The sequence below is a fragment of the Mastigoproctus giganteus genome, chromosome 9 (genome assembly GCF_048544385.1).
Source record: "Mastigoproctus giganteus isolate SK-2022 chromosome 9, ASM4854438v1, whole genome shotgun sequence".
Classification (NCBI taxonomy): domain Eukaryota; kingdom Metazoa; phylum Arthropoda; class Arachnida; order Uropygi; family Thelyphonidae; genus Mastigoproctus; species Mastigoproctus giganteus.
The window spans coordinates 175,539,602-175,563,767 of NC_143583.1; the positions used below are offsets into that span (position 1 = coordinate 175,539,602).

The 24,166-nt window shown below is 36.4% G+C and overlaps 1 protein-coding gene across 1 annotated transcript in view; it reads right to left on the minus strand.

The window, feature by feature from the left end:
• Nucleotides 1–24,166, minus strand: part of LOC150080899 (protein O-glucosyltransferase 2-like) — a 127,553-nt gene that overhangs the window by 50,497 nt on the left and 52,890 nt on the right. The window lies entirely within an intron of this gene.

Sequence of the window (24,166 nt, forward strand, 5' to 3'; positions counted from 1 at the left end):
AAAATTTCATTACCAATAGATTTCACTCTAGTGCCACCATAGATGTTTTCACATCAAAAATGTTACAATCACAAAACAGAAATATGAAACTAACAGTCACTTCCATTTTCCAGTGCAAAAATCTACTACGAGCAAGAAATTCAAAATTATGTTGCATAGTTTGTTCCACTTGGAATTATGTTTGGTACAGTTACTGCTAGCACAAGTATACAGACTCCAATATTTATTCAGCAGTATTTCATAATTTAAAATATTTTCTTATCAAAAGATGGAATAGTTTTGTATAATAATTAAAAAAATGAAAACCAAAGTACTAATTAAGCATTCACTTCATAAAGGTCTACACAAAAATTATTACAAGGAGGGTTGCAAGAAATAACCGTTTCAAGAATTCTCATGTTTTCTAATTACGTTTTTTCAGCTAATTACTGAACAAAAGTCTAAATGTTACTCTCAAAGTTGAGAAAATGCAATTTGGAGTTACAGCATAATAGTGGTTCATCGTGAACCAGAACAGTAATCAATCGACATGCACTCAAAATATCAGAGCAGGATGTCGAGCTCCATGTCCTTGCAATGCATAAAAGTTATAAAAATGGTCTTGTGGCACCTGCCTGATACTTTCACATAATTACTCTGTGAAAATCCATACAATATTGCCGTCAAAAACAACGAGTAAAACTGGGCATATAAGAGAAGTGTCAGTCATTATGCTTCAACCAAAAAAAAATATTTTTTTTTGCAAGGGTCCTAACAGGTCTCACATGTCCAGCACCATTTTAAAGAGCCATTACTGAACATCACCAAGTGGGTTGTCCGGAAAAACATTTCAAAAATTTAAATGCTCCTCAGAAAACTGGCCACTGAGAAACAGTAATGCATAGGTTAGAAGTACTTTTGTAATACATCAACAGACAGGCCTAATGTTAAATAATAGCTTCTGCAAGTAAATATTTGTTTTCATAACTGCATAATTTAAAACTGTGTTCTGACTGTTTTAAATTACGCACTTAACAAATAAATCAAAATTTATTTATTTACTCATTTTGTTAAGCAAAATAGCCGTTCATTATATTTTATAGTGGCTACAATGAAGGAGGTAGGAAAATGACACAGGTAACTGAGAAAAATTCAACAACCAATGAGAAACCTAATGGAAATTATGCTTTATTTGATCCTGGAAAAAGTGACAGAATTGACATTGTTGAAATCGTGAGGAGGATAACATTTTGAACCTTGATAAGTACACTTTTCAATTTCCTAAAAATTATTGGCTTTTGTTATCCATTTGTTTAAAATTAGTAGTTCAGTTACTATTTGTGTGTATCTGATATAGCAGGTGTAATCGTGTCTTACTTGGCCTTTGAAATTGCTTAAAAAATGAAAGTGAAAGTATGAAGACATTCTGCTTTCACGGTTCATTGAGTCAATATAAGAACAACATAAATACTATTTAGTATTATTTTATGTAATTCATTAGGAGTATAAAAAATGTTTTTTTTAGAAACTTGTGTTCATAAACTATTAATTTATAATAATACAAATGTGAATTGATCAAGTAACTGAATCACACAGTACATGACATGCTGCCACTGTTCACTGAGTTAATATAAATGTGCAATTCCATAACAGTGTAATAAATATTAGAAGTGTATAGAATTAATAGAATTAACTATAAATTTATAATAATATAAATGTGATTTTATAATGTAACTGTATCACAGTACAGTAAACCCTCATTAATCCAGAGTAATTGGGGGGGGGGGAGGTCTTACGGATTACGCAAGATTCTGGATAAGTGAAGCAAAAGATAGCCTTAAAAGACAAAAAAAAAAAAAAACTTAGAAAACAAATAAATGGAAAATTTAATGATATAGGTAGTGCTGATGAAAATAAATAAAACAAAATCACTGTAGAGCCTTTATTTAAAAACTATAAAAAGATAATAGTTTTTATGTTGTTAATTGTCTTTTTATACATTTATCAGGTGGCACTGGAGTCGCACACCAGCACAACTTGATCATTGCTGTGAATACCACTTCAATACAGCTTCTTCCATGTCTCTCTATTCAATACACTGCTCAAATTGAATTTTAAAGTAAATGTCTTTATAGATTCTTTTTGTTTTTTAATAACTGACACAGCCTGTTGGGAATACCAAATTCTTAAGCAATTTTTTTTCTCCAGGAATTTTCAAGTTAATGATAGTTAAAGTAAAGAAAGTGTTTTCTTTTTATTTCACTTTTTAATTATTTAGAACCCATAATTATATAAAATATGTTAACTTATGTACATATACAGGCACTCACGAACTTACGTAAGGGTTCCATTCCACGAAACTCTGGTTTTACATAAGTCAGAATTTCCCCAAAGGCTTGGGCAGCACTTCATCATCATCAGCCATTTTCAATCCACTGCAGGATGAAGGCCTCTCCAGCAAATTTCCAGTTCCTTCTGTTTTGAGCACTGGCCATCCATTTACTACTCAAAAACTCATGAATTTCATCTATCCATCTCCGCCTTTGTCTTCCAGGTTTTCTTCTAGCTCCTCTTGGGTACCATTCTGTTATTTTCTTAGTCCATCTGTCATCATGTCTTCTAGCTATGTGTCCTGCCCAAGACCATTTTAGTTCTTTAGTTTTGATAAGAATGTCCTTTACTTGAGTTTGCTGCCTAATCCATGTATTTCTCTTCTTATCTAACAGTCTGATTCCCAATATAATTCGTTCCATTCTTCGCTGTGTAGTTCTTTTGGTGAGTGCCCAAGTTTCACTTACATAAGTCATGGTGGCGAGTATACATTGATTCATTATTTTACGTTTCAGACAAACTGGGATATTGCTCTTCAGTATGTGACTATATTTCCTGAATGCTATCCATCCAAAATTTATTCTTCTCTTGACTTCCAGCCATTTATCATTATTACAGCTAATAACTTGTCCCAGATAAGTATATGACTCCACCTTTTCAATTACTGCTCCTTCAATCATTATTTCCCTTTCTGTGGCATACTTGTTCATCATTACTTTTGTTTTAGCCATATTCATCTTTAGTCCAAAATCCTTACTAACTGTGTATAACTGATTAAGATTTTCCTCTAATTCTTTGGGATCGTGGCATATGACCACAATGTCATCTGCAAATCGTAAATGGTTTAGGTACTCTCCGTTCACATTGACTCCTTTCTGCGACCAGTCTAATCTTCTGAAAGCTTCCTCAAGGGCAGCAGTAAACAGCTTCGGAGATATTGTGTCTCCTTGTCGAACTCCTTTCTCGATTTTAAATTTCCTACTGTCTTTGTCTAGTCTAATAAAGGATGTAGCACTCTCATATATTTTCTTCAAATCATAATATATGGAGTATCCATGCCTTGTCTTTCCAGTGCCACAAACATTGCCTTATGCTGTATGGAGTCAAATGCCTTTTCATAATCCACAAATGCCAGGCATAATGGTGTTTTATATTCATTTGCTTTCTCCATTAGCTGTGATATTACGTGAAGGTGATCCATAGTTGAGAATCCTGTCCTAAAGCCAGCTTGCTCTTTCGGTTGATTCTCATCAAGTATTCTTTCTAATCTGTTAGTAATGACCCTTGTGAACAACTTGTAGATATGGGATAACAAGCTAATTGGTCTATAATTTCCAATTTCTGATTTATCTCCTTTCTTATGCAGCAAAACTATGATTGCATTATTCCACTGCTTAGGCATCACACCTTTTCTAATGCACTTTGTGAAGAGCCTTGCCAGTTTTTGTGTTATGTCTCTTCCTCCCAATTTTAACAACTCTACAGTAACTTCATCTTCCCCCGGGGCTTTCCGATTCTTCATTTTCTTCAATGCATGTTCTGCCTCATCAGGAAGAATATCGGGTATGTCGTATGTGTTGCTACTTTGCAATCCATCTTCCCCACTGCTGGTATCATTCCCTCGCTCCTTGTATAATTCTCTATAGTAGTCTTCTGCTATTTGAATTATGCCTTCTCTGCTGTTTATAAGTACACCATCACTATTCTTCAGTTTCAGTATCATTTGTCTTTCTGTATTACTGCTCATGGCTGCTGATTTCAATCCTTTGTTTTCCCTTAATGCTTGTTCTACTTTTCTTGTGTTAAATCTTCTTATGTCCTCTCTGAGTCTCTTTCCAATGGCTTTGCATAACTCAGTATACCCAATTTTCTCCCTGTCAGTGTTTTTCTTGCTCTTCATTTGTCGTCTTCGGTTCATCATGACAAGTGTTTCTTGACTAATTTTTTCTTCTTTGGATTTCTGTTTCCCTATAGGTTTCTTGGGCTTTATCACTTTCAGAAAGTTGTAATATTCCTTGTCGATATCTTGGTCCTGAGCAGTCTGCAGAAGCTCAAACTTGTTCTTAAGTTCCAGTACATACTGCTTTTTCTCCTCCTCTGTTATCTCAAAGACCTTTGTATTATTTACTCGAGTCAGTTTTTTCCTTTCCTTTCCTACATCTATATCAAGTGTACATCTTACCATTCTGTGATCACTTCCAACATTTACCTTATTCAGGACGGTAACATCATTCACAATATATCTTCTGTTAGTGAAGATGAAGTCGATTTCATTTGTTGTTAATCCATTTGGACTCTTCCATGTCCACTTTCTGTCCACCCTTTTCTTGAAAAAAGTGTTCATTACTGACATTCCTTGAGATTCTGCAAATTCCACAAGTCTTTCGCCTCTTTTTAGGCAGCACTTAGCATTAGCATTAGTAGAGGCATATGATGCAAGAAAGCAAGCTTATGCAGCATCAGCCAAAAAAAAAAAAAAACCCTTCCACTTCACCCCTCCGTTCTTTCAAAATACCTGTCCAGCTGAGCCTTAAATTTATTTAGGCTATCAACTTCCACAACAAGGGATGGAAGTCTGTTCCACCAACCAATTACCCGCTGGCTAAAGGCAAATTTCCGCACGTCTATCCTACATCTGTCTTTCCTCGATTTGAATTTATGCCCTCTCAGGTGATTATTCTGAGCAAGAGGCAGTATACCATCAGCACTGAGCATGCTCAAACCATTCAAGGCTTTGTACACCTCTATCAGATCACCTTGCCGGTGCCTAGTCTCCAGACACTGTAATTTGCAAAACTTAAGCCTTTCTTCATAAGAGCAACCCTTCGTTCCGTTCACTAACCTTACTGCCCTTCTCTGTACTCGTTCCAGCAGCTCTACATCCTTCTTGAAATGAGGCCTCCAGACCTGTATACAGTACTCAAGGTGCGGCCTGACCATTGCCTTATACAAGGGAATAATCATCTCCCTATCCCTGCTAGAAAAATTCCTGCATATCATTGATAAGACACCATGAGCTACTCTTGCAGCCCATCTGCACTGCTCAGAGAACTTCATATCTGCCTGCACAATTACCCCCAGGTCCTTTTCATTCTCTACCACTGTCAGTGTAGTACCACAGAGTTGATACGTTGCTCTGGGGTTGCTGTTTCCCATATGTAGTACTTTACATTTGTCAATGTTAAACTTCATTTGCCACCTCTCAGCCCATCTGCTCAACCTTTCCAGATCCTGTGGCAGCAGCATAGTGTCAGTAGTGTCCTTGCTAGAAACACTAGCAAGGACACTACTTCCACAATACAAAGACAATACGAAGGTTGGCCAACCCTGCCAACCTTCGTATTGTCTGCAAACTTGGACATTAAGCTTGATATACCATCATCAATATCATTTATAAATACAGAAAACAATAATGGAACCAATACTGAACCCTGAGGGACTCCACTAATAACATTAGTCCACGATGAGCAATGTCCATTAATTACCACTCTCTGTCTTCTCCCCCTCAGCCACCCCTTTATCCATAGCAGCAATTTGCCTCCAATGCCACATTGCTCCAATTTGTGCAGCAGTCTTCCATGTGCCACAGTATCAAGAGCCTTTCTAAGATCCAAATATATAATATCAAAGTTATTCCCTGCATCCAATTCTTTTGTGACTACATCATAGTAGTAGTGGCATGTGATGCAAGAAAGCAAATGTATGAGCTTATGCAGCATCAGCCAAAAAAAAAAAAAAAAAATCACACCATTCCCTCCAAATGCCTGTCCAGTTCCTCCTTAAATTTATTCAACCTATCAACTTCCACAATGACAGATGGAAGTTTGTTCCAGCAATTAACCACCTGCTGGCTAAAGGCAAATTTCCGCACATCTATTCTACATCTGTCCTTTCTTAATTTGAATTTATGCTCCCTTAGGTTCGTAATCTGAACAAGTGGAAGGATCCCATCAGAATTCAGCGTGCTGAACCCATTCAAGGCCTTATACACCTCAATCAGATCACCGCACAGGTGCCTAGTCCCCAGCCACTGCAATTTGCAGAACTTAAGCCTCTCTTGATAAGAGGATCCCTTCATTCCCCTCACCAATCTTGTTGCCCTTCTCTGTACACGCTCAAGTAAATCTACATCCTTCCTAAAATGAGGCCTCCAGACCTGTACGCAGTACACAAGGCATGGCCTGACCATTGCCTTATACAGAGGGATAATCACCTCCTTTTCCCTGCTAGCAAAATTCCTATATATCATTGACAAAACCCCATGACCTGCCCTGGCAGCATGTCTGCATTGCTCAGAAAACTTCATATATGACTGCACAATTACTCCCAGGTCTTTTTCATTTTCTACCACCTTAAGTTTAGTACCAAACAGTTGGTACGTTTCTCTGGGGTTACTTCTACCCATATGCAGTATTTTCCATTTGTCAAGGTTAAACTTCAGTTGCCACTTCTTAGCACATCTGCACAAATTATCTAGATCCTGTTGCAGTAGCACACTGCCATTAACAACCCTGCCAACCTTGGTATCATCTGCAAACTTCAACACTAAGTCTGATATACCTTCATCAATATCATTGATAAATATACAAAACAACAGTGGACCCAACAACGAACACTGTGGGACTCCACTAATAACATTAGTCCAAGAAAAGCAGCACCCATTGATTACCACCCTCTGTCTTCTCGCACTTAACCATCCTTTTATCCATTGTAGCAACTTACCCTTAATACCATTCTGCTCCAATTTGTACAATAGTCTTCCATGTGCAACAGTGTCAAAAGCTTTCCTGAAATCCAAATATATATGATATCAAAATTATTTTTTGCATCCAGTTCCTTTGTAACCACATCATAATATCCTATCAAATTTATCAGACAAGACTTTCCCTTAACAAACCCATGCTGTGTCTGAATTATTGCTGCAGTCTTGTCTAGACGATCCTGCAATGCATCTTTAACCAGCGACTCCATTATTTTACCTGGAACAGAAGTTAAACTAACTGGTCTGTAATTACTCGTGTCACCCTTTGATCCCCCTTTGTGAATTGGGGATACATTTGCACATCTCCAGTCCGTGTGAACCTCCCCTGAGTGCAAGGATGCTCTCATAATTATGGCTAAGGGTTTGCTTAGTTGCTTTGCCGCCTCCTTTAATATAACTGGATAGATCCCATCCACCCCAGGTGCTTTTCTTACGTTTAACTTCAACAGTTTCTCTTCCACTTTGCTCTCTGTTATTACAAAATCATTAAGTATCCTGCTACAATTTGATAACCTTCTGCCATTTTCAAACCTTAATAATTCCTTACGTGTGAATGGAAATGCAAAATACTCATTAAGTTTGTTTGCTATCTGAGCAGGATCATCAACAGTCGAACCATTGATGTCAAGTGGACCAATCAGATTCATCCCCTTCCTTTTAGAGTTTATATAAGTAAAGAAATCCTTGCTGTTTTTCATAGCATCTTTTGCCAAGTATTTCTCGTAATCTGCCTTCGCCTGCCTAACCTCCTTTGTCGCCTGATTACAGACTAGCTTATATCTGCCATAGGCTTCTGAGTCGCTTGATAATTTATATGCATCCCATGCATTTTTCTTCTCTGTTACGAGTCTCATTAGTTCATTTGACAACCATTTAGGCCTAAACCTTGAAGAATATTTCTTAATAGGTATGAAACTTTTAGTAGCATCCACGATTAATTCCTTGAATGCTTCCCACTTAGAATTTACTGTTGGTCAACCAAATTGGTCAGGCAAGACCTTCCCTTAACAAAACCATGCTGTGTCTGAGCTATAACTGAATTCTTGTCAAGATGATCCTGAAGTGCTTCTTTAACCAGTGCTTCCATTAAATTTTCTGGAACAGAAGTTAAACTCACAGGTCTATAATTACTTGTGTTGTCAGCCTTTGATCCTCTTTTGTGAATTGGCGTTACATTTGCACATCTCCAGTCTGTGGGTACCTCCCCTGAGTCCAAGGAAGCTCTTATAATTATGGCTAACGGATTGCTTACTTCCTTTGCTGCCTCCTTTAATACAACTGGATAGATCCCATCCACCCCAGGTGCCTTTCTTGTATTTATCTTCAACAATTTCTCCTCCACTTTACTCTCAATTATTACAAGATCATCTGGCTCACTGCCAGTGTTTACTTCATCTATGGCATTCCATAGATGAAGATTCCATAGTGAATGTAGAGGCAAAATATTGATTTAGTTCGTTAGCTACCTGAGCAGGATCATGAACAGTTGAACCATCGATATCAAGTAGACCAATCTGATTCATCCACTTCCTTCTAGAGCTTACATAAGTAAAGAACTCCTTGCTGTTTTTCTTTGCATCCCTTGCCAAAGATTTCTCGTAATCTGCCTAACCTCCTTTGTAACTTGGTTACAGATCAACTTATATCTATCATAGGCTTCTGTGTCACATGTTAATTTATATGTATCCCATGCATTTTTCTTCTCTGCCATATGTCTCATTAGTTCATCTGACATCCATTTAGGCCTGAACCATGAACAATATTTCTTAGTTGGTATGTAAAGCCTAGTAGCTTCCAAGATAAAGCAAAAAAGAAATGTTAAACGAACATGTAAATAGAATTATTCATTCAATTTTTTTTTTATCTCATGTATAGTAAAAATTACAAAAGTGTGCAATTACAAAAATTTCAAAATTGTAAAATTACAAAAAAAGGGAGGGGACAGGCATAACATCAGCAAGTTTTACCTTACAAGCATCGTTGCCAGAATCAACGTATCCAGCTGATAATTACGACGCTGCAGAGGTTGAGGGCTGTAGAAATTTAGAAAGGGTTTTTTCCAAACAAAATATCTTAGCTGCTGCAGAATGGAAACTGGCGACTTCATTGCATACTTTAACTTTGTAGAAACTAGCTTGATGCTTGAACCTATTAAACCACCTGTTGCTTGCCACGAACTTCGCTTGGGGTTTGCTGTACTTATCCATAATATCTTCATAAACACTTGTTGCGTTTTCTTGAATGGCCATTAGACTCAAGGGGTACTTCGCTTCTGAATCTGATTTTCCATCCATATTATTAATAGCTTTTCCATCTTCGATATAGCCCCTGAACACTGTTTTATGATCATTGTTGATCTTAAATGCATTGATCCTTTAACATGATCTTTTACATGCACACTGTCCTTTAAAATAGCATTCACTGTTGAAGCAGCAAAACCTAATTCTGGTGCAATAGTTGACAAACTTTGTCTTGCTTTGTACTTCTTAACCATTTTCATCTTCATTTCTAAATCAATTTTGTTTTGTTTCCTAGCACTGTCACTTCTTGCACTTTCCGCTAGTCGCTTTCCCTTCACCATTGTAATAAATACATAAATATAAATTAAGACAAGATTCTGAAAATTTATTTTCTATTTTATATATAATGAAGATTTCAGTGAAGATGAAACACATTCACCATAATGATATACAGGAATTTTTCTAGCAGGGATAGGGAGGTGATTATTCCCTTGTATAAGGCAATGGTCAGGCTGCACCTTGAGTACTGTATACAGGTCTGGAGGCCTCATTTCAAGAAGGATGTAGAGCTGCTGGAACAAGTACAGAGAAGGGCAACAAGGTTAGTGAAGGGAATGAAGGGTTGCTCTTACGAATAAAGGCTAAAGTTTTGCAAATTACAGTGTCTGGAGACTAGGCACCGGCGAGGTGATCTGATAGAGGTGTACAAAGCCTTGAATAGTTTGAGCATGCTCAGTGCTGATGGTATACTGCCTCTTGCTCAGAATAATCACCTGAGAGGGCATAAATTCAAATCGAGGATAGATGTGCGGAAATTTGCCTTTAGCCAGCGGGTAGTTGGTTGGTGGAACAGACTTCCATCCCTTGTTGTGGAAGTTGATAGCCTAAATAAATTTAAGGCTCAGCTGGACAGGTATTTCAAAAGAACGGAGGGGTGAAGTGGAAGGGTTTTTTTTTTTTTTGGCTGATGCTGCATAAGCTTGCTTTCTTGCATCATATGCCTCTACTGATGCTAATGCTAATAATGTAAAAACCCACACAATTATCACAAATGCAATAAGATCGAACTTACTACCCATTTATAACAGATTGCGCTAACAGAAAAGCCCAATAAACCAGAAAGTGCAAATTTATGGTCATGACCTCCAGAAATGTTCAAAATTGATTCTTATGACGGAACATATAATAACAATGAAAGGGTAGCACTCCATCATAAAAATGACATTTTAGAGAGTAAATAGCTTAGTTATATAGCGAAAATTTCATCTTCCAAGGTATTGTAATGAATTACCAAAAAAACAATGTGTTGTTGGGTTCACACTGCGATGTTTTCCCAGTACTTCCTACAGGTGGTACATTTATTCCTACATAATACAAAATACGTTTCCATGATTTTTTTAAGTTTACACAAGCCAGCAAAAACTTACATAAAGTTGAATTTATAGAAGTTGAGTACAGGAACTCCTCGACTTATGTAAGGGTTGTGTTCCGCAGAATGCTATGCAAGTCGGAATTTCCCCCAAGCTTATGCAGCACTCGCAACTGTGCTCGCTGAATTGATTGAATCAAAAAAGAAATGTTCGACGAACATGTGAATAGAATTATTTATTGTATTTATTTAATTCTTTATCTCATGTGCAGGAAAAATTACAAAAGTATGCAATTTAAAAAAATTTCAAAATTATAAAATTACAAAAAAAGAGGGAGACAGGCATAACGTCAATAAAAATTTTACCTCTCGAGCATCACTGCCAGAATAAATGTCTTCAGCTGATAAGTACACCGCTGCAGAGGTTGAGGGCTATGGAGATTTAGAAGGGGTCGGCTGCTCAACCTTGCGAAAGAACATATTAATGGATGACTGCACAGTGGCTTTTTTTTTTTTTTTTTCATTGTAGATTTCTTTGTAGCAAGCAAGCATATCATTCACCCCGCTGTTAACTTTTAAGTATTGTTCACTGTCAGGATCCATCTTCTCAACCCTCACCATTGCCGATGCAATTTCACGAAATGCCATTGCCATTTCTCTGGTGATGAAGCATCTCGGCTCCTCATTTGGTTCATCTTGAGTTTCGTCAGAATTTTCTTCTTTCACTATTGCTGCCTACAAGTCAATAAGTTCTTTGTTAGATAATTCCTTCTCTTCTTCCTCTATTAACTCCTCCACATCTTTGGCAACAATCTCCAACTGAAGTAGCTCTGCAACCTATACAATCTTATCTGTAACCTCTTCATATGATTCGTCTTTTTCAAATTCTTCAAAGCCTTTTACGTGCCATGGGCATATTTTCTTCCATGCGCCATTTAAACAACTTTTAGTAATTTCTGCCCAGGCCTTATTAATGTTTAAGGTGGCATGGTAAATACTGTAAGATTTCCAAAAGTCTCTTAACGTAAAATTTTTCTCATCGTCTACTGAAGACAATGCCTGAGCAAATGTTTTGCGTAAATAGTATGCAAAACATTTGCTCAAAACATTTAAATTCAGAATAACACCCTGATCAATAGGTTGGATGAGTGAAGTTGTGTTTGCCGGTAGAAATATGACTCTCATTTTCGAATTGAAATCATCTAGATGCATAGGATGTCCAGGAGCATTATCTGTTGTTGTTATTTTGGTTTTTAGGAGCATTATCAACTAAGGCCATATTGCTCTGGGGATACGCGGTGGTCATTAGCTCGAACCGCGGTCTAACCAAGAAGCGTGTGCTACGCACTGCTGCTCCTGCCCACCTGGCTACGGAGGCGCCAAAGCATTATCTGATAGAAGCACAATCTTGAAAGAAATGTTATTGTCTTTACAATATTTTTCAACCTCGGGAATGAAGCAGAATTTAAACCAATCCTCAAAGAGTGATATTGTTATCCATGATCTCTGGTTCGATCAGAAATGCATGGGTAGGGTGGCTTTACTTGATGCCCTAAAATACACAAGGATTTCCAGAATTGTAATCTCTCACTGCATTAACCCTAAGCAAGAGCATGGCCCTATCTTTCGACGCCTTGAAACCTGGCATTGTATTTTCCTCTTTGGCAATGTATGTTCGATCCGGCATTTTTTTTCCAATACAGAGCAGTCTCGTCAACATTAAAAATTTGCTGCGTTGAATAGCAGCCTTCATCAATTTTTTCCAACACATCACAAAATTTCCCTGCAGCTGCAGAATCGGCACTGGCAATTAACTTTGTAGAAACCAGCTTGATGCTTGAACCTATTAAACCATCCCACTGCTTGCCACGAACTTGGCTTGGGGTTCGCCGTACTTATCCTTAATATTTTCATAAATACTTCTTGCTTTTGCTTGAATGGTCATTAGACTCTGGGGCACTCACTTCTGAATCTGATTTTCCATCCATATTATTAACAGCTGTTCCATCTTCTATATAGCACCTGAACGCTGTTTTGTGATCACTGTTGATCTTAAGTGCATTGATCCTTTGACATGTTCTTTTATATGCACACTGTCCTTTAAAATAGTATTTACTGTTGAAGCAGCGAGACCCTTAATTTCCTTGCGGTAGATGACAAACTTTGTCCTGCTTTGTACTTCTTAGTAATTTTCATCTTCATTTCCAAATCAATTTTATTTCATTTCCTGGCACTACCACCACTTGCATTATTCATTGGTTGCTTTCCCTTCATCATCATAATACGTAAATAGGAATGAAGAGAAATTTCTGAAAATTTGTTTTTATATGATTAAAGATTTCAGTGAAGGGGAACACATTTCACCATAGTAGCGTAAAAACCCAAACGATTGCAGTTATCGATATTATCGCGAATGCAATAAGATTGAGTTTACTACCCGTTTATAATTAGATGCACTACCAGAAAAGCCCAATAAACCAGAAAGTACAAACTGTTTTTATTGTTTTATGGTAGTGACCTCCAGAAATGTGTTTTAGAAAAATATCACAAAGGCATTCAAAATTGATTCTTATAACGGGAACATATGATAACGATGAAAGGGTAGTGCAATTTCCATTATAAATATGACCTTTTAGAGAGATAAATAGCTTAGTAATATAGCAAAATTTTCAACTTCCAAGGATTTGGAACGAATTAAAAAAAAAAAAAAAAATGTGTTATTGGGTTCACACTATGATATTTTCACGATGCCTCCATTTCTGTGAGATGCAAAATACCTTTTTTCCCGTTTTTTTTTTTTTTTTTTAAGTTTGCACCAGCCAACAAAAACTTACATAAAGTTGAATTTCTGTAAATCAAGTATTACATAAGTCGGGGAGTGTCTATATATGTATAAAGAAGTATGCAAATGAAGGGATATAAGCAATAGTATCTGTCCGACTCAGTCACAGTGATATTAAACAACACGCAAGACAATGTAATGTATGTTCCATCTCTCTCTCTCTCTCTCTCTCTCTCTCTCTTTCTCTGCATGGTCAATCACAGCATGCAGTGAGTTACTCGTCTGCCTTCCTAAATTTGCTATGTCTTTCTAAGTACTCAATTGTGAGTACTTAGTAATCTTTCTGAGTACTCAAAATTTTCATATTTCGATCTGGATTATCCAACATCCAGATTAACTGCAACCAAATTAGTGAGGGTTTACTGAATATAACAAAAATTTCCAGCCAGGAAAGCCGATGATGTCCTATCAATGATTTATCAGGCATTATCCTGTAGAGCAGCATTTCCCAAACTTTTTTAGTCCCAAAACACTTTTCATCTCACAATATATTTATACGGAACACTAGTTTAGCGGGATTGTTTTTTTTTTTTTTTTTTTGGTAGTTGTTGGCGCATAGGCTTCTGTGGCCATAATGCACTTCCCAAGGTTTTTTTGCAGTACTTTGATCCAAGCCCGAGGCAGGAATCAAACCCACAACCTTTGGGTTGCCAAACAGGCACTTTACCCACCCGGCTAGCCCAGTCGGCTTGTTTGTTTGTTATTTGGTTTTTAGGAGCATTAGCAACCAAGGCCATATTGCTCCGGGATATGCGGTGGTCATTCCCTGACCTTTCCGCATCCTCTGTATTTGGTGGTGACGGGCTCGAACCCCGGTCTAATCAAGAAGCGTGTGCTATGCACTGCTGCTCCTTCCCACCTGGCTATGGAGGCGCCTAAGTTTAGCAGGAATCAAAGAACTGTTTGCTAATATTTTATTACATATGATGCACTGTGCATTAGGAGCATCTTTATTTCCAACAAGCAGAAATTCAAACAACTGTCATCATACTATCGTTTTGGTCTTTTATTAGTTGGTTCCTGTTTTTTCACTTCGGATTTTTGGGGAACAAAAGGCTGCGATTGTTTATCCTCACTTTGAAGTGTGACAATATTGTGTTCATTTTCATTGACCACAGTTGCACTACTAATATTTTGAAATACTGATAATTATCAAAAAAAAATTTAAACAAGGAAGTGGGTTTGGTTAGGATATCAGTTCGCTTCTCCCTCTCCTTCAACCCGTGTACTCCAGGCTAAATCACATACAAAAGGCATATTAGATCACTATATTGATCTAATCTTCTTGATCTGCACTTTTTCATAGATGTCATTACCTTTCTGCATACTTCTCTATGCAAAAACCTGCCAAAATAGGGTTCCATGGTCTATTTGATTATTAGTCTATGCCAGTATATTAATAACTGAAAAAAAAATAAAGTTAAAAATTATAACGATACAAAAGTGGTGTACGCTACAAATATGCAAAATTTATTTATTATTTTTTTTTTAAATTATTAATTACGATTTGTCACGGAACACCTGTTCACATCTCATGGAACACAGTTTGGGAAAAGCTGCTGTAGAGATAGGGTGGCCATAATCCCACTGTATAAGGCAATTATTTGTTATGGGATATGCGGTGGTCGTTCCCTGACCTTTCCACATCCTCCATATTTGGTGGTCACGGGCTCGAACCCCGGTCTAATCAAGAAGCGTGTGCTACGCACTGCTGCTCCTGCCCAAAGGCAATTGTAAAACTACATTTGGAATATCCAGGTACAAAGACCTCATCTGAAAAAGGCATTGAGCTTCTTGAAAGGGTGCAAAGATGGACAAGTTGGGTGGATTGCCAAGGAATGGCGAATATTTGAATTACAGAATACAGGCGGTCCCACTAACGCTGACAACTCATTCCTGAAAAACAGAGTGCTAAGTGAATCAGCGCTAAGCAAGCACCATATTCCCATAAGGTAACATATGTATTTGTTGTGAGTTGCAGTCTATGTTGTAGGATATTTCCTAATCAATAACAAATGGTAGTGAAAAGACGCACAAACGTCGGTCAAAATATTTAATATACAAAATATTCTATATTACACACTATTCTATATTATATAATACTTATCTGTATTATATACATATGTATATAATTATATGGTAAGTAACTACATTACGTATCAAAATTAAACTTAAAATGCCAATTAAAATCATGCATTTATTAATCTGACGGCCCTGGGCCGTCGAGTTTTCGTATCTTGGAACTGAAAAATGTGTCGATTTTGGGTTGTACTTTGTCCTTCTTCCTCTCGTACAAAATCATGTAAGGATTCATTTCTTTTTTTAAATTTCTTATTACCTTGGAACCTTATTCCATGTCAGGATCATTCTACCAGAAATAATCACGCATTTTTTTCAAAGTGTTCGAAAGCTTTACTAAGTCCTTTTGCAGTCAGCAACTCTATCGGTTCTTCATCTGTAGGATCCTTCTCCCTCAATTGCATGCTCTTGTTCTTTTGTCATTTCCATCAGTTCATTAGAGAGGCCATCCCTGTCATTGATAATCTTTTGTACATCGTCATTGTCAATTTCGTCCAATCCTGCTTCTTTTCCAAACTCAACAATATGCGCTTTAACATTCTCAACCGAAGTATCATGTTCTTGGAAATCCTTTACGCAATCCTTCCAAACTTTTCTCCACCCTCCATTCATGGTTTTCTGAGTCACTTCATCCCAGACACTTGAAATATTGTAGATGGCAGTTTTAATATTGTAGGACTTCCAAAACTCCTTTAAATTCGGTACAATTTCACCATTGTTGATGGCTTTAATAGCTTGGGAAAAGGTGTTCCTTATGTAGTAAGCTTTAAATATGGCAATAACACTTTGGTCCACTGGTTGGATCAGAGATGTAGTGTTTGGAGGCATGTAAAAATTTTTATGACTGTTCAAGTTATCTAAGCTCTGCTTGGATGTCCTGGCACATTGTCCATGATTAGAATTGCTTTGTATTTGGCACAATATCTTTCCACTGCGGTACAGAAGAATTCAGAGTACCAATCAACGAAAAGAGGCCTGGTAACCCACCCAAGCTTTATTATTAGCCTTCCAAATTACAGGTAGGTTTGATTTATTGAAACTTTTAAGAGCCCTTGGATTTTCTGAATGGTAAACTAAAAGGGTTTTTAATAAATTAAAAATCCCCCCCCCACAGCATTACCACCCAGCAATAAAGTCAAGCAATCCTTCACCACTTTGAAGCCTGTCATGTTTTTTCCTTCTTTCGATATGAAACTTCTTTTAGGCATTCATTTCCAAAAAAGTCCTGTTTCATCTATATTAAAAACTTGAGCAGTATAACAGCATCCCCTTCAGTAATTTTAACAAGTTCTTTTTTGAAAGTTTCGGCTCCTTCTTGATCTGCACTTGCGGCTTCTGCCTGGATTGCTATGTTGTGTAGCACTTTTTAAATCATTTGAACCAGCCTTTATTAATATTAAATGGTTTTACATTTTTTTCAAGGTGAGCTTTTTTCAGATCTTCATATAGGCTTTTTCTTTAATAATAATTGAACTTAGTGGAATTCTGCATTGGATATTATCTTCAATAAAATTTTTTAGAAGTCTCTCCATTTCAGTCATAATAGCTGGCCTATCCTAAACAATTTAGTTGCCTGCAGTGGAACAGCTGTCTTTCCTGCTGCTAAAATTATTTCTTTTTTATTATTGTTCTTACAGTTGAGAAACTGCCAGTCCTAAATTTTTGCACACATTCACTTATTGACAGGAATCAATTCACTTCAAAATGTCTAATTTAATTTTCAAATTCAAATCCTTTTCTTACTTTTGTAGTCTTCGTACCACACCCAGACATTGTTGCTTTTTTATTCTTATCCACCATTATTAACTCTTCGAAAATGTAACTGTGTTGCATTAATCATGATACAATGTTCGAGTAAACTGTCTGTTACGAATGATGTCTAACACTGCACTAAATGATGACTAGACTTTGGATAAATGCATATAACATAAATATTACAAGCAATACTGTATATTCCTTAACTTGATAATTTTTTCAAATGTTGATTTCGGAACTACGTAACAAGTCACTAGACTGCAATTAAATTAGCTTGGGAAACATTATGATGTGGTTTTGCTATGCTATTCATTCTCATGCTATTGACTACATCGGATGAAACGTTTTCATTAAACATGTCAAAAGAATTCAATCTGTAAACGAATTCAATTTAAAAAAATTCAATCTGCACGCTTTTAAAAGAGCATTATAGTGATTTGTAATAGTATTATAGTGAGATGTAGATTACAATATAAAAACAGCATAATAGCAAATCAGCGTAAAGCGAGTCGCGTTATAACAAGGGCCTACTGCACTTTTAAAGTAAAAATCATGGACGCCACAAATGCATGCATACCATTAAGAAAATATTGCAGGAAAAGGATGCTGAAATGGATGACTGCTGGCTGGTCAAATAAGAACAGAAAAACATAGCATGGGACAGTTACAAAGCGATGAAAAGTATTGAAACCTACAAGTGGATCTGTAATAGTACTACAAATAAGGTCAGGGAGGCAAAGGTTACATATGAGAAAGCACTGGCTAAAAGAGCAAAGAATGGGGACAAGGAATTTATGTATGTGAATATAACAAAGAAGAAAGCTAAGGAGATTGACTGGGTGTGGGAAAGTCTTAAATAACCCAGCTGATGTTGTGGATGAATTAAATAGGTATTTTGCATTGTTCTTTACTGATAAAAGGCCCTTCGTGATGAGAAGAGGCTGTGCCATATGAAATTTGTGATGCTGTAATTACAGATGACTGTTTACAATAAAAACTTCTGAGCATAAAGGATAGTAAGGCACTTGGAGTTAACAGCAAGGGACATTTAGATAGATATGGCATTGTGAAAGACAAATCATGTTTAACTAACTTAGCAGGCTTTTCTGACACAGTTACTCATGAGCTGGATTTAGGGAACAATTTCAATATAGTTTATTTAGATTTTAGCAAAGCACTTTGACTCGGTCCCTCATGAGAGGTTACTAAATAAGCTTCAACAGGCTGAGATTACTCATAAGATTCTAAGGTGGACTGCTGGATAGCTGCAGGGCAGAGGGTTGTGATTAATGGATATTCTTCAGATTAATGTAGTGTCAAGAGTGGGGTCCCTCGAAGATCAGTTCTTGGACCACTGTTTCTCATTTTTCATAAATGGCATCAACGAAGGGATAGAAGGTGATTTCAAAATTTGCAGATGACAAAGATTGGTAGAGTCAATAATCAGTGCCAAGCAGCACTCCTTCAGGATGATTTTTTTTTTTTTTTTTTTTTTTAAGTAAACCCTAAACACGAGAGGTATTGGAACCTATAGTACTTAGTACCGTGCTTGGGTTGGAGGTTGAGAACACGAAAGAAGATATTTGTTGACATTGGACTTGAACTTCTGTAGACTGTAATTTTCAGGAAATACGGATGAAGGAAGGTTGTTCCAGAAAACAGCAGCTGAATGAATAAACGAGGAAGATGAAAAGTTGGTTCCGTGAGTTTGAAGTTGGACAGTAAATGGATGTTGGTTGGTAGCGGCACATGTTCGGACTGCTTTGAAAGAGAGGTGGGAATTATAGAAGCAAATTCAGAACAGTACCCATGGAAGTATCTGTAGAAAAGGCAAGCAGCAGAAACAGTATGTCTATGAGACAGAGAATGGAGAGACTCTGTTAGAGATGAGTTATTAATTAACCTAACTGCCCTCTTCTGAATGGAATCTAGAAGCCTGAGAGAGGTTTTGAGGGAACCGCCCCAGATGTGGGAACAATATTCCACAGTAGGGTGGATTTGCAATTTGTACAGAGTGAACAGCTGTTTGGAAGAAAAGTAATGCCAAGAACAAAAGAGAAAACCAAGTTTTTTAGATGCAGAGGAAGCAATATTTGTAATGTGCTTGTGCCAAGAGAAATTAGATGTAAGGGTAATCCCCAAAAGAGATATATATCATTTTGTCTAGAAATCAGAGTGTCACCAAAGATATAAGCATAGGAGGGGCCAGGGAAGATGCTGGAAATCTTAATGTGCCTAAAACCATTTGGATACAATTTTTGCATGGTGGATAGTTGTGTTGTCATCTTGAAAGAATACCTAGCAATCCAGATAAAAATGAAGCATTGCAAAGTGAAGTTTGTCTGACACAACAGAAAGATATTCACTGGAGGTAATATAGCCTTCTAATGGTATGAATGGACCCATCTGTATCAACAGAATACCCTGTACTATGATACCACCTCCAGCAGCTTGAGTGGTGGACACAAAACAGTCTGGATGCATGGCTTCATGAGGTTCCTGCCACACTTGCACTATACCATTTAGGTGCAAAAAAGTAAACTGAGACTCATCAGACCACTGGATCTTTATCCAATTTCTACAGACCAGTCAAATCTTCCAATTTTTTACAGAAAGAATGGGCAGGCACATGAAAACCAACTTGCTTCCTGCAGTCTTGGAATATTGACTTTCTTCCTTTTAGAGCTGCATTCTTCTTTCATCTTCCACTCATTGTATACTTTTGAGATGGTTGCTTTCAACACAAGTGATTCCCTGTATTTTCTCAATTGTGGCTCCTGCTAAACGTTCTCCAACAATAACACTTTCTAAAAATCAGAAAGGCTTCTGCATATTGATTAAGAAGCCCAGGAAAGTGTACAGTATTTATCTCATACACTTTCCTGGGAAAGTGTACAGTATTTATCTCATACCACAGAAGTTGTGATCATATTGTATGACAACTTACTTTTGCATACTGTATATTTAATTATTTGTTGATGCCAACTGAAAAAGGTTTATATATATATTTTTATTTTTATTTTATTTTTTTTTTTTGCCAGTGAGTGTATATTTATGTAAGGATATTTCATATTTAGTTATGCATGGTTAATTGTGCATGCTCATTTAAGAAATATTTAATATTCAGTTGTGCCAATTGCAGGCATATTATATTCACCATAAAGAAAACAGAGAATTAAGCTGAATAGTTTAAAATAGTTCATTGAAGGTTTATTTTATATTTTTAATAAAACTAATGCACACATATGGCAAAACTTTTTCCTGAAGATAAAAGGCTGAAGTATTTTGGGTATGAGGTGCCATTATTTTAAGAGGATGATTAATCTAGTATTTACACCGGAATAGTTTCAAAGAATTAGAAACTTTACAGGCATAATTTTGGAGCTATATTGTGTATTTTAATACACAAAGTGTATTTTAATCTTGATGAAAGCTTGACTTTTGAAGATAACTAACATTTACTTGCATAGCTGGTTTCAACTTTGAAAATACAAATAAGATTGAACCTCACAAATTCAAAAACCTCAGCACTTTTATTTTTGCCATATCTTAGTTGATATCATAGTCATTTAAAAAACAAAATAAAATAACTACATTTTATACTGCAACTGATTGCATTTAGCACTGTACAAGTATAACTGAGAACAGTTATATACAGCATAGGTTTTTCAGACTGAATTCTGTCTGTGGCTGCAAGTAAGAATGTTGCAGGTTCAAGCCTGTATGCCGTCATAAAATAATGCACAGCCCATCGTGAAATGTGGCACTGAAACTCTGGCTGCCCTTAATAAATGAATAAGTATGCAGTCACAATGAATTGGTAAACTCTCTCTTCTGGCCTAGGTTGTCTCTAGAGAATAAACAGAAATTTATCATTTATGATTATTTTTATTTATTAATGAACAAGGGGCAGATAATGCAAAAAAAAGGAATTCACAACTTTGGTTTTTGAGATATATTGTTGTTGTTGTTGTGGTGTTTTCTGGCGCAAGAGCTACTTAGACCATATTGCGCCTTCCAAATTAATTAAGGTACTTATGATAACTGCACGGTGAGCAGTTAGAAACGGTCATACATTTTTATTTGTTTTATATAGAAAAAGAATTCAGAGAGATTTGCTTCTTTGCCTATTATGCTATTCAGAGAGAGAGGTTGCTGTAGATCTGAAATGAAACTAAAAGACATTCGTCGGGCATTGCTGAACAAGTTACATTCAAGGAGTATATGTTTTACTGTAAGTGGTTGTGAGCAGTGTGCACACTGCGGAGGATCATTTCCTGTAAGCAGATAGAGATGTGTGAGGTGAGTGTGACCTATACGAGTTCTGGCTAAGATTACTTCTTCTTTTCTATTTTTACGAAGGCTAGAAGTCCATAATTGTGGTTCAGGTTTTATTTGAAATAGCTTGTTATTTGTTTGCATTTTCCACATAAGTGTCCATTGTTCAAAAGATGTTTGCCGTATGTTATGCCTATAATCAGGATATGGGACTAGGTCATTTATTGAGGGTATGATGGAAGGACACTTGGCAGCACTGTCTGCACATTCGTTTCCTGGAATACCACTGTGTCCAGGGATCCATGAAAAGATAACAGTTTTCTGATGCTCATGAAGACGCATCAGCATATGTTTTATGAGCTTTAGTAAAGGATTTTTAGGTGGGGAAGTCCTTTTCAAAGCTAAAATAGCACTCTGTGAATCAGTGTATATTATACTTTTATTTATTGACATTAGCGAGATGTTTTCCAGAGCAAGCTTAATGGCATGGAGTTCAGCAGTATAGCTGCTGCATTCGGTTGGAAGTGAAATTGAGACAGTTGTATTAGGGAAGACGGCAGCTGCACCCACTCGACTGTCAGACTTCGAACCATCAGTATAGATCTTAGTAAAAGTGGGGGTACTTTTGTGAGTGAGCAACATGTAGTTGTTGGATGTTAGTATCTGCTATAGAGTCTTTACTCCATTGCTCAAAGTATTCATCAGAATTGAGATATATTAACAATATTTTAATAAAAATTAATATACATCCATTTGAGAAATGTCTAGAGCAGTGATTATCAGAGCACCTTCCAAGAACCCTGAGGTACCAACAAGGGATCCCAGAGGTTTTACTAAGGTTCCATTAATTATTTTTATCATTGCTTATTAATTTGTATTAAGTACCACTATTTAAATTTATTGTTAATTATTACTGTTTTCAAAAATATCAGGAGGGTTCCATAGGACAGATTTGCGAAAGGTTCTGTGGCCAAAAAAATTGAAAAAGTACTGATATACAGTACGTAAGAAAAAATGCAGTAAATATTGCAAAATACAATAATGTACAGAAAATATATATTGTGCAATATTTTTGGCACATATGGCCAAACATTAAAATTGTGCCTTTCTTTTCATCACAATACATTTTGGAAAGGGTAGAAAGCGAAACACTTCACACAATCAGTTCACTGAAGTCCTAATGTCAGGCACCTTTGACAACAACCTTTTCTCTATAGCCAATAATAAACTGAGGCCTCCATAGCCGAGTGGTCAGGAGCGGGAATACCATAGCTCATGCTCTTAGATTTTGGGTTCAAGCCCCTGACTGCTAAATACGGTCAATCTGCCCAACCCGCACTGGACCACCACGGCAGATTATGGTCCATTCCCTCAACATGACCTATTGAGGAGACCTCCATCCTGCAGTAGATTGACAATGGCTGCAGATTTATTTTTTATTAACCTCTGTATGCATTTTGAATAACCCCAATCTTCTGGACTACTTAATTTTCTTTCAGGTAGTATGGACAAATGAAAACAGATGAAAATGCCATACAGACGTTTACAAACAATCTAAAAGTTTTAAAAATATTTACTAAATAAATGTGTTTAGTGAATCATTACCTCAGTTTAATTCTTCCTGTATAAATCATGAAATCCAAAACTCATTACGTTACTAGTCATGTTCACAAACAGTAGTAGAAAGTTCCAAGACCTACCAAATTTCTGGATGTAGTTGGAGCACCATAAAAACTTATGGCTCTTAGGAAAAAATCAGCTGTAATGCTCTGTTCTGACCAATCCAAGAATTAAATCTGCCAATTATTGGGTGATTTACCCACCCATTTTTCAAAACAGCCAGAAAATGAGTGATGCTTGATAACATATTTTAGAGATTTGACCGTATAATTCGAGTTTATATATATAATTTATTTTATATAAAGGACTGAATTCTAACCTTTTAAATACTTACACATATTTAGTAAAATTTTCCTAATCTTTGTTTCAGAAGAGGGAAACCACAGTTAAAAAAAAAAAAAAAAAAACTTGACCAACTAAAATATTGTTGAAGGTATAAAGGAACCTTTTTTTGTAAAAGATTAGTTTATCTAAAATAAACTCTGTCTGCCTGTCAGAGTTTACTTTAGATATCATTTTCATACAATCTGGCTTCACCTTTTTCACTTTTCACAATGGAAACTTACTATTGATTACTATGAAGTTCTTGTCATTATCATGTCAATCATTTGCATTAAATTTTCTATTCAAGAATCAAATGTAAAGAAAACTGCGCCGAACTACGAAACTCAGCAGGAAATCTAATTCCCAGTAAAAGTAAAAATAACATTGCCTCTATAAAATGGTTCAAGCTAGAGTTTCTAACTGAACAACCCTGTTTCTAACTATTTAGAGTTTCTAACTATACACCACATATTAAATATGGCATAGATGATATTTTCAACCAGCCCACAATGTATACAGTAGCAAATCATAAATAAGTTAATTACACACCTAAGTCTATTAAGGCACTGAATTCTTCACTATTAACC